Raw genomic sequence first — 15,204 nt, 5'->3', positions numbered from 1 at the left:
CGGCGTCACGTTCAGCCTGAGGTGCTCCAGGACTCCAGCGATAGAGAGTTCCGTATGCAGCATGGCGGCGAACATGTGTTGCGCGCTAAAAATGCATTGCAGGTGGCATGCGCTACAAATATAAAAGAATGGATATCCAGTGTGCACCTAGTATACAGATACGAGACTGGTCTTTGTCATCATAACAGCGCCCATCGATAAACAAAACGCACGCTCCGGCCAGTAAAGACAAAAAGTGCATCCTCAATTGACAAAGAGTTTGTGCACGATTGATCACAGAAAGGTGAACTGATTTTTACGCAAACATGTGTGCATGTCCACGCAATTGCATGTTCAAGCATCGTGTGCATGTTGACTCAATTGAGCGTATACAATCAGCTGCTGCTCGGTTTGTTACGGGGAAGTTTGATCGATTTCTCAGCACTACGAATATGAAACGTGAACTCTGCTGGTACCCTTTAAATGAGCGCCGCAAAAAACTAAGACTTATAATTGTTCTTTACCATTTTTCACAATCAAACAGCCCTACTGAAAAATCCGGTATGAATTTTAAATCGGAACCGCATACCGGGTTATTGTACAGGATTTGCGATACCGGATTACCGGAATATCCTGTATAAAACAGGACAGTCCTGTATAATACAGGACTCTCCTGTTTTGTACAGGATACTCAGGTAATCCGGTTTCGCAAATCCTGTACAATAACCCGGTATGCGGTTCCGGTTTAAAATTCATACCGGCATACAGGACAGTCCTGTACTCTACAGGCTAGGCCCGTATTATACAGGAGGGCCCTGTATCACAGGACAAAGGCAGGAATAAAATGCTTCAAATATATCCCACTTGGACTAAATCTGCCCAAAAACTGGGGCCATAAGTGTACATGCCAAATGCTGCAATATACAGAGCCTCAGAAACTGGTAATCTGCGATTATCAGCGACTCGTATTGCAGTCGATGTGCAATTGTGTTATTTGCTCCCAGCTTTTACCAAGTATTGGTAGCTTGGTGAGTATTATAATGCATCAAAAACTCCAAAAGATGTTTATTTTTTTCGCATGTCTTGAACCAGATCACTGAGGTAATAATTTAACTCTTTGCGACGATCTACCGGCGCTGGGGTCTCTACAGGGTGCTGGCCAATGAAGTAGTCAAAAGCACCTGCTGAAAAGTAAATATGATTGGTAGTACATAATGCCCCCAGCTTATCATTTAATTGGGCACTGACACACAACATAATGCATTGAGCACTGTGACATGCAACTTACGGCCATTATTACTTTATTCATTGCGCAAATGCATAGAATCGCTTCAATTACCTAAACATACTGAGCATTCTTTAGCCAAAACACTACGCACACTAAATATAGTCGACACGTTGAATCAAGATGCAAGAATATATCTCGTTAGTGTATGTATGCTCTCTGCAAAATTCGACGATATTCATAGGCATATTTATTTAACCATGACATGAACGACCGCCCTGAACTTGAAAATTTGTATCTTTCAACCACACAAGTACACTGCCTGGTACATAAGAGAAAAAGATATATTTACTGATACCAGCAGTCTAGGGCAAACATCGCGTCCCATGGATTTTAGAACCGCACCTTGTCCATATTTTAGCACCATGATAAATTATTAGACTTCAACGATTGCTTCGATGCGCAGACACAACGTACAGTACCTTAGAATCTCGCACAGTCCGTATGTCGACGTCGTCGCGGCGAACAGCACGCTCCCACGTAATCCTACGTGAGTCTTTTGGGAACGAAAACACAAGCACTTTTGGCCCGTTGTCATAGTTTCCTCTACAGTTGGGCACGCAGCAGCGACCCATTGCTTCAACAGCAGGTCACGACACGCAAAGATTTAGGTATCACGATGACAAGCAATTTCCTAGCCTGCACTCACGAACGCAACAGCAATAAAGCGCAGCAGCGCACGCTGACATGTCCGGCTACACGACTACGGAAGGGTGCAGAACTGGTTGAGGGAAGAAAGGAGACGTCTCAGTGTCGGAGGAATGCGGAGGGGTCAGCGGTCAAAGTGGCTGACGTCAGAGCGGGGGGAAAGGAAAGCGCGCAGGCCTTGAGAATTCTCAGACCCAGGAAAAGCAGAGAAGGCAGTGATGAGAGAAAAAAAAAGCTTTAAAAAAATTGCGAAGAGACGGGCTACTCGTGTAAGGTTTCTACAGGTGGTTTTTGTTTTTATTTTGTTCTCTCGAGCGCTGTATCTTTTAGCTAGCACGGAGCGTCGCCCTTAAGGGAACACCCAAGCTGCCGGCTCCGTTGAATTAACCTTTTCTTCGTCGATAGAAATGTTCTGGGCGATTTGTGATTAGTATGTCTTCATGATGGAGTGAAGGGTGGGGCCGCTCGCGATGGCGCTTGGACAAGTTGCGTTATCAATGGACTATCACTTGATGAAGAAGAAGTGCAAAGAATTCCTGCACGAAAACCAAAAATTTTATTTCTTCACCGATGCGTCGCTACAGACTGCCGCTAGCGAACATTAAGAAAGCTGCTGCAATGAACGCGACAGTAACAAACCTTTTGGAGCCTCTGGCGCAGTCACCGGAGGCTCGCCATGTTTATCAGCCAGTCGTGAAGTTCTGCACTGTGAAACCCAGAGTAATCTGCGCAGGACTTACGAAGACTGCTGGCGGATGTATACTGCGCCGTTTGCCCGCACACAGCAGCCCTGGCTTTGTCAGGGTGCTGCACGGGAAGCCAATATGGCGGTTGCGCGCCATTCACCTTCATGCAGCCCCCGCCTTTCATACACAAACTGCATGTTTTGCCACGCTTAGCCCTTTTCTTTTCCTAACCCTTTCAACAAAACCGTGTATGTGTTGATTATCGCACTTATGCGCACGCTTACCCCCCCCCCCCCTTCCCCTCAAAAATATCTGCTGGCGTACAACAGTCAATCTGCAGACCAAGCACCAGAACCGCAGCACATATCGCTCTGAATACAGGCTGGTATGTCCGGTTTGAGCTCCGTACCGGACTAGACTGTCCGGTTTGAGCTCCGTACCGGACTGGTCTGTCCGGTTTGAGCTTCGAACCGGGAATGGACTGTCCGGTATGAGCCCCGTACCGGAGCGGTCTGTCCGGTTTGGGATCGATACCGGACCGGTATGAACCGGTATAGCGATGAAACCGGACGGGTCTCACCGGTATGAGAGTGGTACCGGACCGGTATGAAACCGATATGTTCCGGTAAAATCCGGTTTGCCGCGATACCGGATTTTTCAATAGGGAGGGATCACTGTTTCAAATTAATTACTGGAACCACATTATGTCTCTGCTCGAAATGAACATAAATTGAAGATTCATCGATACTAATGCCGCATTAATTTTATCCGCGCACCATAAACGATTATAACGTATTACCAGAAGATGCAGTTTGCCGCAAAACTGTGGATTTGTTTTATGATGTTTTGTGCCCCCCGCTGTAATGAGCTGGTGGCGCTAGAAATGATATTTGTTACGTGTTTTTGAAGAAGGGATTATAAAAAAAGCATTCCTAACAATTAAAACGAAATTAAAAATATTATGGAAGCAAGAAAATACATCGTTGGTTTCTTTCTTAAGAGCAAGTTGCTGGGCTAGTTGGTTCTGTTGCATCGTTGTGGAGCAGCGCAAAGGACGGGACACAAGAAACAAGGAAGGACGTCCACAGGCGCTGTGTACGTCCTTCCTTGTTTCTTGTGTCCCGTCCTTTGCGCTGCTCCACCACGATTCTTTCTTAACTTTCAAAAAGCTTTTCACTGCGCTCATCCTGCTGTATGGTGACGTAAGCTAAAGTGTTATGGTGCGCGCGGCATTTTCTTTCCCTATTTTTTGTCATTTAGTAAACCGTTTTAGAATATCCGCATGAACTACAACACTTCGGAGATGCTAACCATCACACAAGGTGCGTACATAGGCCAGATTTCAGGGCCACTCTCGTTTAAAACTTGCAGTAATGATAGATCCTAGTATAATACAACAGGTTCAACCGACTTTGTAATGTGCGCTGATGACGCCAGTATATATATATATATATATTTTCCAGTGACTGAGCTCTGCGCACATTAGAAGTCGATGCAACTGCATACCTGAATAAATTCCAGTCCTGGTTACAGGCCACTGACTATTATCTAAGTTTTCTAAACCGCAGTACATCACTTTTAGGCCTATTAAAGGCATAGAACACTGCATGCTTAATATTCGTTATGCCAATACGTAACTGAAAGGGCCGAAAGCCACATGTTTCGCTGTGTTTGGTTGGCACTGTAATGGAATACACATACTTCTAAACATACTTCCATTATGAGCAGAGAAAATGGCTGCTTTACAGGTTCACTTATAATATACCTAAATCGCGAAAGATGTCAGTACATTACGCACTTTTTTATTGTCGAATTTGTTGCTGTATGTCAAATGGGGAACAACGATTTCTGGTAATTTCCAAAAGCGGATCGCAATACGAGCGAAAGCACACTGAGCAATTGAAATTTACCATGATCTAACAAAAAAACGGGTGCGAAAATTTCCTGATATTCATCCTAAAGACAGATTAAATATATTTGTTTTGATTATTTCAACACATTCGCTAAAACAGACTATACACCACCGCTCTTCAGTATTCTTCCACATCGTGCAGTTGGATATACACGAAGGTTAGTGCCTAAATTTCGGCCTAGTTACGATAAACGCAAATTAAGATACAGAGTAGCTAAATCGTATAATCATTTATATTACTTTAATTACTTCAATTATTCCGCAAGAAGGTTCAATTAGAACAATAAAAACAACTACAAGTATATATATTCAATTTCCAGTCATTGCACCAGTGATTTCCTCACATATCCTGTGCGAGTTCGACGAATTTTCCACCTTCATTTATTAAATGACGGCGTATTGCGATTACATCGTGATTGTGTCGTAGGTTATTTGAACTCTGTGCAGAGAAGCGAGTGTTGTATGACGTCTTGGTGCTTTGGTTCAGCATTGTGTTTTCTTCTACATAAACGTCCACCCTTTTACTCAATTGTATTTTGACTGAATCGATAGGTACAAGCGCCATTTTATACACTTGTCTTGAGGACCTTAGACGGGAGCTGAGGTCTCCTTCAAATAAGCCAACCTTTTCATTCAGCTACCCCTTACAATGGAAGGAAAAAATAAAAATTAGAATCGGAGTGTTGCTCGTATTTCGTGTGAGAATAAATAAATAATGGTACACTTTTCTTACCAACAAACAAAGGTGCCTCTTTATTCGCGGAGACTTCTTGAAATCCCGCGTTCACCGGTGTACGTGCAGCAGGATTTGACAGAATATCATATAAACTCGGCGCAGCGGAATATGAGACTTCAAGAATTTTATTACGTATTTCTCAATTCTTGAAGGCAGCATACTGTCCAGGCGGAAGGAGACAAAAAGGTAAGGAAGCAAAGAACGCTTGAAAATGTTGGCGTCAATGCAGTCAACTTTAAAAGCTGGTAGGCGGCTCTATATTTCTATTGCGTAAGAGAAACAACAGTTGAAATTTTTTTAGATTTCCAAAATATTGCCGCTTCACATTCGCATTGTTCACGCTTCGTGAGCGGCCAGGTGTAGACGATAAGTATGATTCACACGGAAACCCTGGTTTGTTGTGGTGTACTTGTGCAATATCTTTAACGTGGCGATATGAAGGCACAACTGGAGCGGCTGCAGCTCTGGCTGCGGCAGCGTGTCAGTCACTGATGACCATTTACAGTAATCAGATGAGATAACTTTGAAGCAAGCCGTTGATTATTCGCCGCCTGTTTCACATGGTAGGATCACACAATGCAGGTGCGTATTATAGGGCTGGTTGAAAAAGCGCTGCTTCTCCAGATTGATGCTAGGCGGACAAGTATTTAATTTCTTATGGCTGTAAAAAGCCATTTGCATCATCATTGAAAAGGTACTTTGCTTCGCCCTTTGTTCGCGCAGCTTCGGGAGTTTACAAAGGCTGGTATTGTGTAATCGCTGGTTAGAAGCTTTATAGTGACTGAGTTAAACAACACAGTCGTGGGTGATAAGTTTCAGGGCAACACATGTTCAGCAGTATCCTTGACATAAATCAGAAACAGCAGCGGGGCCCGCCGGGGTGACCCAGTGGCTTTGTCGTTCACCTTCTGATCTGAAGGTCGTGGGTTCACTCCCGGCCACGGTGGACGTAATTCAATGCTGGCGAAATACCAAAACGCCCGTGTGCACACGACCTCTCCAAATTTACAGCGCTCCACTACGGCGTACCTCATAGCCCATGTGTGGCTTTCGGGCGTTAAACCCCAAAATATACAGTTTACAGTACCAGCCTCAGCACTGACCCTACAGTAAACTGGAAAGAACATGCTAATTATCATACAAAACTCCTTCAGATTTTTCAACTGTCTGCCATTTAGTAGGCGTGGCAGCAACAAGCAGATAAGCATGTCTAGAATCCCAATTTTTTTCATTTCACCAATAAGGAATTAGCGGGGTCTAAAATAGGAGGCCTGTTACAAACCCAAGAAACCAGCACCCACATGCTCGCGATTATCAACGGCCAGCAACAAACCATGAACTATGGCTAACAGCTGTGCTATTCTCGATACGTTTTTGGGGAAACCGCTCTGAAATCTTACAAAGTTGTCTCATTCAAGGTGGTTGGATACAGGATGCGCTACTACGGGCTCGAGCAACTTGCAACACGTACTTATAGCGAAATAGGTGAGTAGTTACCAGCATCTGATGTTTCGGGACATTTGGACACTAGTACATATTTTAGGCGATAACATATTAGGTGGTACATATATTAGGCGATCATTTATTAATGATTCTGAGATTTTTCACTCACAGCCAACGCTGCCGCCGACGACACCGGCTTTTCTGTGACACGAGACCCTTAACGCTATCGCGTTAAGACCAGTTTAAACTCTCGAAACGAGGCCACCGTGGCCGGCGCCCTAATCCGACACCCCCTTGCCTCACCACTAAAGACGGAGGGAGGGACGCGAGGAGGTAATTACCTACCCTCGACGTTGCTACAGCAACGCCAAGCATGCGAAGAGCGAGAGCGGTGAACGCGACGCTATGCCGCCACTTTGAAAGACCTCGTCGACCTCATTAATTGTCCAACGGAGGAGGAGAACCCGTTACGTTTCTCTCAAGCGAAGACAACTGCACTGCAAGCGAAGACTGCAGGCGATGAGCGGTGAGGTTTTCCTCTGGTTTAAACACGTAACTCTGCGTGTGTGAGCGATTTACCGTGCTACAATGCATGGAGGGAGCAACGCTGCCGCTGGCTCAAGTCGTGGTTATACCAGTTCTTGCATATCAGTAAACGCCGGTTCGTGGAAGCATGTTGTTACAAATCATGGTGCCCTAATGCGCTGACCTTGTACGGGCTTCTCCTTGGGCTCCACACTTCCGCATATATCGAGGTTTTACAGTGGCCTTTCGGCGAGCGAGCTGCGCGAGCCATAGGTTTGGCACCGACATTTGCCTCAATATTTGGTTTACTTCATCACCGAGTGCAGGTGCCACGATGAAGTCGTTCGCAGGACCGGCGTCGCATCTTGTAGGACGAGTGAAAGATTCTGCTGTCAGCACATTTCCCCTAGGTCATTACGGTAGGGTGCCCACAGCGCGGCTTCTTCTTCCGACCTTGGCGCCGCGTTCGGATGTTTTCTTGCTTTCGCGCGCACTCGAAGGCTACTGTCTAACCGCTGTTGCATTCAAGATCTGGAAGGCAGGGCGGTTCGAACGCAACACTACAACGCGTGCTTGAACTCGGCTGGATAGCGGGTGAGTCCCGAGCACATGCAAGGAGCGCCCTTGGTGTGGCGTTCACTTGGCGCTTGCTCGAACGCTGGACCACGCTGAAAAGGTTCAGGTGTGGCAGCAACGGCCGCGCTTCCCGCCTGACGACGCAGAGCGTCCGAGAAGTATCTATAAGCGTTGGAAGGCATGGACAGCGCGTCCTATTTGTTGACAAAAAAAGGTGGCGCACTGCACGAAGCACGCGCAGCAACAAAAAGAAATTTAACGAAGAACATGACACATGTGCAGTGTGTGGTAGGTCTGTGGAAACACACATAATCAAATGTGATGGTATCCATCCAGATGTCGATGCAGGCACAATCACTCTTTCTGAGGCCCTAGGGTTTAAAGATAACAATGTTTATGTAAATAACTCTGCAGTGGAAGTTGGCAAAAAGCGATTGGAGGATTGGTGGCTGCAAAGCAGGTGTGGCATAAGGTTAGAATTGTAGGAAACCGTAGGTAAAGATGATGGCGAATCTTAATGAGAATTGATAACACAGTAAAAATATAATAAAGAAAGAAAAGCTGAGCATGGTGGCAACTGCCACCACCCCGTTTCAAAGGGGGCGCTCCTATCCATCCATCCATCCATCCATCCATCCATCCATCCATCCATCCATCCATCCATCCATCCATCCATCCATCCATCCATCCATCCATCCATCCATCCATCCATCCATCCATCCATCCATCCATCCATCCACCCACCCACCCACCCACCCACCCACCTACCCACCCACCCACCCACCCATCCATCCATCCATCCATCCATCCACCCACCCACCCACCCACCCATCCATCCATCCATCCATCCATCCATCCATCCATCCATCCATCCATCCATCCATCCACCCATCCATCCATCCATCCACCCACCCACCCATCCACCCATCCACCCATCCACCCATCCACCCACCCATCCATCCATCCATCCATCCATCCATCCATCCATCCATCCATCCATCCATCCATCCATCCATCCATCCATCCGTCCATCCGTCCATCCGTCCATCCGTCCATCCGTCCATCCTCCACCCGTCCACCCATCCATCCATCCGTCCGTCCGTCCGTCCGTCCGGCTAGGGGGCTTGTCGACAAGCAGCAGACTGCTTCTTTAGCACGACTCTCACTCTGCTTCGATGAGTTCGGTGTATCCATGGCTCTGTTCGCAGTAATGAGGTATGTGATATGGTGACCCACGGATGCCTGACGCCCCCTGTCGGAGCGTACAACTATTTTTTATTAGTTGTCTGCTCCTAAAGGGGGCGTCAGGCATCCGTGGGTGACCTGATTACTTCGCATCCGCGAACTCAGCGGTCATAATCATTTTGACTAACCGAAAAGCGTGGCACATCTGGTGACAGTCTTCTGTCGACAACGATGAGGCGTTAAGGGCTTTCGCCTTAATATGCAGCTTGAGCCTGGAAAGCACCAATTCAGCAGACAATGCGGAATCCTCATCAACAAAAATTTGCACAAGCGTTTTGCACGGATACTTCAGGACATGAAGCAAAACAATTCTAGAGGCCTGTGTTCTGTGCGATGTCAGTGCATGTTACGAACCCCGGATGGTGGAAATTTCCAGAGCCCTTTACTAGTGTCCCTCATAGCCTGAGTCACTTTCAGACGTTAAATCCGACACAAACTAAGCAACCAACCATCTGTCGTTTCAAAAAGCTAGAACTTCTTGTAGTATGCATACAACATGCGTTCAAGGGGCTCGGTCTTCCTCAACTGAACTATTGCATGCTCACTGTCACACTGTTGGCTTCCTTTCATGACCCTGTCATTACCAGAAAAGGAAAACATGAGGTAGGACACGAACTTGAGGCAGTTGTTCCTGCTTGCCTAAAATGCACACAGGTAAACACATACAGTACAATCTCGACGATACTAACACAGTTGATATAAATTTGTAAAATTCCCCAGCCAGAATGTACTGTGTACAATGTGCAAAGGTTCGGATGTTCTGAATATTTTCCCGTGCCATTACGGGTGATACGAATGCGAGAGCCGCGAGTGCACCTTCGAGATGTAAGCGCTGCCCGTACACCACTGACGCCAAGATTGCTAGTTGTGAGGAACGTGCCGCGATCAGTGAGCGGCTGCAGCAGGCCCGCACGCTACTGACGTCACAAGCAAGCACGGGTGCAAGGCATGTAGGTACTTCGACGATGCCGCCACCGCCAGTAGCACTACACGCTTCACGAGTAGTGAGTTGAGGCCCCGCGGCTGACGAAAAATTCTTTCAGCCGTAAACAGATCAGCGTGAATGCAATTCCCATGCATAAATTTCATTCATGGATGATACGAATATTTTTGCTACCCTGCGGGATTCGTATCAACGAGATTCTACTGAGTAGATTTATTGCGAAAGCATGATAGTTTATGGTTTAAGGGGGTTTAACGTCTCAAAGCGACTAAGGCTAAGAGGAAGGCCATTGATAAGGGCTCCGGAAATTCCAACCACCTGAGGTTGTTTAACGTGCACTGAATGCTGATTGATTACAATTAGCAAATTTGGCTCATTAAAGACAACCCTAGATATAAACAATGTTTGGTCTGTGCCATTCAAACTCATTCGACTATAAAATAAACCAATAACAAAATTTAAAACATAGCAGAACTTCAATGATATGATTATGGCTGATACGAATTTCGAGACAAATTTTTATCGAGATCGTAGTGCAACTGCATCAGGCCCCGTAAACATTTAGGTGGTGTAACAAAGAAGTTACCTTTTCAAGTAAGCAATCTCACAAAATATTTTCAGCAATTCTGGAGGCAGGCACCAAGGCCTTGGTTAAAGAAGTACATTAGATAATGGGCTACACTAATACTGTGAAGATTTTATTTATTTATTTTTATTTATTCATACTGTTAACCCTCTGCATGAGGGTCATTACAGGGAGGGAAACATATACAGACACAAGTGCAATTCTCTTCGCTAAAAAAAGAAACACTCAAATGCACAGAATTACAGATTTGCACAGCAATCTTCCAGGAACGCGTTCACACCTATCACAAATTTGTCTACATCTGTTTGGTCCACAACGTCACTTGGTAGTTGATTCCAAATTTCTACAGCATCGGGAAAAAAGGAGTAGCGATAGACATCAGTACGTGTAATAATAGGTTGTAATACCTTACTGTGATTTTTCCGAGGGCAACGCTTCAGGGGAGATTTGATACTCTTTTATGAGATGAAATGAAAATTACTAACGCCTGTACAATTTGAGTAGAATGCAATCCGACTGCAGGGCATTACAGTGTTATCGGGCAGCTGCTGAGGATGATTAGGCATTTTTCTGGCGCAAGCGCATCTGTGGCCAAACAGTGCAATGGCGCAACTGTGTTTTCAACTGCTCAAGGGGAGGGTGGGGGGTACCAAGGACCAATTTCCCAAGCACTGCGTCCGAAAGATGCCCAATACCAGGGCAGCGGAAAGCTTGCATCCACTGTGTGACCGGTGGACACCTGATGGCAGCGGGTATCGAACCTCGCACCTACCCCATGCGAAGCGCACGCTCAAACCACCAGGCTACCACTATGGTATGGCTGCTGAGGACTGTGGGATAGGCTTCTTCTTTACCCACTGTCACCACCCCTGGGCCACGCCGCTTCCCGAGTAGCCCATTGGCGAATGCTGTATTGTTGCTCCTCGCCGGCAATAATGGAACTCCGTGTCCGGTAGCAGATTTCATCGGCTTTCAGAAAGGCCACCAGGTTCTGCTCCTGCCGGCTGGGTGCAGAATTCACGTAGTGCATCCAACTGGCCCGGTCTCGTTCTAGGCCGTCCACTAGAAAAACCTCTCCGCTTCTACGCACCGGAGTGATGCAACGTAATATCTATATGTAGTCAAAAGTCAACACCACGAGCTTGATGTGTTCAGATACCGTAATCCGTTGAAAGAGAGAACGCACGTACAATGCACGAATGGAATTCTAGTGCTTTCCAATCAGCCAGCATCTTGTGAAGTTATTGGCTGGCTTCCCAGCTGTGGAATCGATGCATTGAAATCTATGCAAGTGAAGCTCTTCAAGCTAATCTGAGAGTCTTGCTGGATGGCAGCAGCAAGAAAACATCAAGATTCGTTCGATTTCGTGAAAAGCAAGGCAAACTATCCGATACGATACCACACATATTTCGTCAAATTTACATGAGAGACAGCACAATTTGACCATGAATGTTTATGTGCAATCAGGATCATCCAGAACGTAGATGATTTCAGAGATGACAGGTCTGTGTATGAGCGCATCACTATTTGTGCATTCTTTAAATTTTTACCACCAAGCGGCACTCTATCGAGTTCAGAAGAGCAAGTTGCTGGGCTAGTTGGTGCTGTTGCATCGTGGTGGAGCAGCGCAAAGGACGGGACACAAGAAACAAGGAAGGACGTACACAGGCGCTGTGTACGTCCTTCCTTGTTTCTTGTGTCCCGTCCTTTGCGCTGCTCCACCACGACTCTATCGAGACATGGCGATATTGTACAGTTGCTGAATATCCTGAAAGCAAAACCGCTTAATCCAAAGCTCTCCCCAGTAGCACAAGGTGGCGGGCCCATGCGGGTTCGCCATGGGCAATGAGGACTGGCGGCTGCCCGCATTAAACCCACATGGGCCCCCGTGGGTGCAGTGCTGGCACAAAACGCTTGAGCTGACCACTTCGTGCCTGAAAGGGACCTTCGTCGGCTAGGCATGGGCTCAGCAGAGTGGGCAGCCTACCTAGGTCCCACCGCATATACATGCGGGCTAAGATGCGGGCTCTATTATGCTGAAGTGCGGGTAACCCCAAAAGGGGCTGCCCGCACATCACTGTGAGCGAGCCGCAGTGGTTTTGTGTGGGCAAAGCGCTAGTATTTCCGCCTTCAGCCTACATGGGTCCCGCGTAGGAAATAGAGGGGCTAAACATTAGGCTTCACAGTAGCGAAGCGTTTCAGGCATGCAGTTTGGGCTGTCTGAGCAACACTGGCGACGGTCCTGTGTGTGCTGGGCATGGGGACATTTGCCATTCCGACGTCTTCATCGCCTGTATTCTAAATCGTGTATGAAAGGGATAAACATGGGCTGCGTGCAGTTAGTGTGCATAAAAGATGGGGCTGCATGATGGCAAAGTGCGGGCACATCCAACAGGGGCTGCCCGTGCAGCGCCCTAATGGAGCCGATTGGGCTGTGTGTGGGCTAACACCAGTATTCCTGAATGTAGCCTACAGGGGTCCTACATAGAAAATACATGGGCTAGGCATGTACACATTTGCGATTCCAATATCTTCCCGCCTGTATCCTACACATCTGGTAGAAAAGGGCTAAGCTTGAGCTGCGCAGTTGCAAAACATGCCGTGCATGCGGGCAAATGGCTAGTATATATTCACTGTAGCAAAGAAGACATTTGGCCTACTTGGTGTGAATTCATGTTGCAAAAACAGCGAAAACTAAGACAGACAACACAGAACAAGAGGGGGGACACTACAAGCGCTGTGGTGTCTCCCCTTTTGTTCTTTGTTCTCTGTCTTAGTTTGCGCTGTTCTTCCAACATAGTATATATTCAACAGCAGCCTTCGTAAGTCCTGCGCAGATTACTCTGGGCATCGCAGTGCAGAAACGTTATGCGCCATTCGCGAGTTGCCGGGCAAAACCTATCGACAGTCCCACGTACATTAGTTGTACGCGTAAAGAGTTGACATTCTCACTTTTAGCCTGCCTGCATATCCTACATCAGAGTTAAATGGGTTAAGCGTGTCGAAATAGCAAGACCTTGTATGTTTCACTCTGATGAAGAGCTGCTCTTGGAACGTCGTAATAACAAAACAACCCGCTTCTGAGACTTGTTCATGCTTCTTTTCCGTTTATCGCATTACATTTTTTTTCTTGTGTTCTACGGTCGCCGCTGGGAAAGCTGCCAGCATACGATTTCTTGCTTGTTTCAGTGCACTTCAATTACGCCAGCACTACAAGCGCTTTCTTCATCTCCATGCAACATATGGCATATGGACTACACGACCGGTTGATGAACATAGCGAGCCACTGGCGACTGCACCTAAGGCTGCAAAAGGTTTGTTAGTAATAAGGAAGTAATTACTCATTGGCATCCACCCAAGTGCAGCCACACGGCTACAAAGGAAAGCTATACAGCTTTCTCAGAAACTTCGTAGTTAAAGAAAAATTCGTCCTGTCCGGGGTTTGAACCAGGGACCACCGCTTCACCGGAGCAGTCGCTCTACCAACTGAGCTAACCGGGACGGCAAGCTTATGGTAGGGCGAGAGCGAATTGATCATTAACTCGAAGTGGGGACAGGGTTCGTCAAATGTTTTAGGGGAATCCCCCAAGGTGGAGTAAATTTGTAATAAGGGAGTAATTACTCATTGGCATCCACCCAAGCGCAGCCATACGGCTACAAAGGAAAGCTATACAGCTTTCTCAGAAACTTCGTAGTTAAAGAAAAATTCGTCCTGGTCCGGGGTTCGAACCCGGGACCTCCGCTTCACCGGAGCAGTCGCTCTACCAACTGAGCTAACCGGGACGGCAAGCTTATGGTAGGGCGAGAGTGAATTGATCAATAACTCGAAGTGGGAAGTTTCTGAGAAAGCTGTATAGCTTTCCTTTGTAGCCGTACGGCTGCGCTTGGGTGGATACCAATGAGTAATTACTCCCTTATTAAAAATTTACTCCACCTTGGGGGATTCCCCTAAAACATTTGACTAACCCTGTTCCCACTTTGAGTTATTGATCAATTCGCTCTCGCCCTACCATAAGCTTGCCGTCCCGGTTAGCTCAGTTGGTAGAGCGACTGCTCCGGTGAAGCGGTGGTCCCGCGTTCAAATCCCAGACCAGGACGAATTTTTTTTTAACTACGAAGTTTCTGAGAAAGCTGTATAGCTTTCCTTTGTAGCCGCATGGCTGCGCTTGGGTGTATGCCAATGAGTAATTACTCCCTTATTACAAATTTACTCCACCTTGGGGGATTCCCCTAAAACATTTGACCAAAAGGTTTGTTACTGTCGCGTTCATTGCAACAGCTTTCTTATCGGCCGCTACAAGCAGTCTAGCGACGCATCGATGAAGACAGAAAATTCTTGGTTTTCGTGCAGATATTCTTTGCGCTTCTTCGTGAAGTGATCGCCCATTGATAACGCAACTTGTCCAAGCGCCATCGCGAGCGGCCCCACCCTTCACCCTATCAGGAAGAGATACTAATCACAAATCGCCCAGAATATTTCTATCGACGAACAAGAAAAGGCTAAAGGGGTCGTGAAATGTTTTGCGAAAATTTTAAACGACGTGAGTATTTGGAATTATGACCCTTCATTCTATGGTATACCTTGGTTCGTTTCATCGTGTGGGTTGATTGAATAGCGAAAACTAAATTTCGGTTTCCCA

General features: G+C 46.7%; 1 non-coding gene across 1 annotated transcript; it reads right to left on the bottom strand.

The window, feature by feature from the left end:
* Positions 1 to 14,273: 14,273 nt before the first annotated feature.
* TRNAT-GGU (transfer RNA threonine (anticodon GGU)) lies at positions 14,274 to 14,347 on the bottom strand. The gene has a single exon. It is a non-coding gene; the product is annotated as a tRNA-Thr (tRNA).
* Positions 14,348 to 15,204: the final 857 nt, after the last annotated feature.

This window comes from Amblyomma mixtum, chromosome 7 (assembly GCF_055824585.1).
Source record: "Amblyomma mixtum isolate Tamu chromosome 7, ASM5582458v1, whole genome shotgun sequence".
In the NCBI taxonomy this organism is placed as follows: Eukaryota; Metazoa; Arthropoda; class Arachnida; order Ixodida; family Ixodidae; genus Amblyomma; species Amblyomma mixtum.
The sequence above is the reverse complement of the archived record's forward strand: the minus strand, read 5'-3'. Positions and strand labels throughout refer to the sequence as shown.